This window comes from Trachypithecus francoisi, unplaced genomic scaffold, assembly GCF_009764315.1.
Source record: "Trachypithecus francoisi isolate TF-2019V2 unplaced genomic scaffold, Tfra_2.0 Lachesis_group1, whole genome shotgun sequence".
Classification (NCBI taxonomy): Eukaryota; Metazoa; Chordata; class Mammalia; order Primates; family Cercopithecidae; genus Trachypithecus; species Trachypithecus francoisi.
The window spans coordinates 100,886,238-100,888,004 of NW_022681454.1; positions in this window are offsets into that span (position 1 = coordinate 100,886,238).

Below are 1,767 nucleotides of genomic sequence, written 5' to 3' on the forward strand. Positions count from 1 at the left end.
ATAAACTGGCCCTAAAAATCTGAATTTTAAAAGGCACAAAGATAGATCACAAGCTAAGCTATTAGAATAAAAGATTAAAAACAACATTTTGAAATAAGCAAAAATTTTATCTATAACTATGCTACTTATATAGCGTATGCAAATATAACCTTAAATTTGTGCTCACTTTGTTTACTTCAAATAATATTTTCTTCTCCATTAAAAAAGACATAGTATCCTTAACACACACAGGAACAGAAAACCAAGTATCACATGTTTTCATTTATGAGTGGGAGCTAAATGATGAGAATACAGGGACACATAGAGGGGAACAACACACACTGGAACCTTTCAGAGGGTGGAGAGTGGGAGGAGAGAGAGGATCAGGAAAAATAACTAATGGGTACTAGGCTTAATACCTGGTTGATGAAATAATCTATACAACAAACCCCCATGACACAAGTTTATCTATGTAACAAACCTGCACACGTACCCTGGAACTTAAAAGTTAAAAAAGAAAAAGAAAGAAGAAAAGACAAGAGTGGAAAAAAATGGAAAGCAGTTTCTGCAGAAAATACAGAAACAAAAACAACTTTCACCAATAAACACATTTGAAAAAAATACGTTTGTGCAAAGTTCATATGAAATTATTATCAGACTCAATATCTAAATAAGTTACAGATATTCCTTGCCCCACTTGCCTTTTTGGTTAATTCAAACTCTCTTGAAATATTATTCTTTTATCATTACATATGAACATCCAAGTAGTTGTATCTTTGATGATTTAAATTAAAAAATAAGTATTACCTTGAAAATCCATTTAAATCTATTTGTCATAATGTTGTTGCTTATACCAAAATGTGATACAGAAGCATAGTGACTTACCTGAAAATTACTGAATATTCAGGAACCCACATAATAAAAAGTATCTATCTTTTCTCACCATGTATATTCCAATTCTGTTGCCTTAGCCCTGATATTTTATATTTTTGACATTACACTAACAGAACACATGCTAATGTTTAATAAATGTATAAAAATGTTCTAATAGTGTTATATTCTATAGATATGAACTCTTTCAATTGTATGAAGTTCTGTGTTTGAAACCATATTAAATATTTCCAAGATATAAAACCATGTTCTACATATTTTTGTAGTTTATAAGGCATCAAAAAAACTGGACCTTGTACTGAGAAGCAGTGAAATAAGTGTTAAGCACATTCACTATCAACTAACCTGTGTGGACCACAATATTCCATAATAAAAAAAGTAACACAATAAAAATTTCATCTCAGAGTATTGCTGAGAGTGGCTGAAGACAGAATTCCAGTGTTTCATATTTCTTCATGCACATTAATGCTTTCAAGTAGCATCACCAAGACTTTGCATTCACGGTAAAAAAAAAAAAAAAAAAAAAAAAATGCCTGAGATGTTTTCTCCCGGCACACTTATGATGCAGAAGGGAGGAGAAATGTTTGGGTGCATTCAGTTCTTCCTCTATTTACACCTTTTGAGTTTTCAACAAAAATATATTCTCTAGAAACTAGGATAAGGAACCATGTTCTTTTTTCTTTTCTTTCAGTATATGAGAAAAAAATATATAAGGAGAAACAAAAAGAAAAATCCCTGGAGTGTTTCATGAAAGACTTATACACAGCACTCATTCTACTGACATAAGGGCAAGTGTAGGATTAAAACTGTTTTATCATAAACAAAATTAAATTTTTATGATCATATGCTCATTGCTTAAAATCCCACAAATGAAAATTTATCATGGAAAAATAGAGA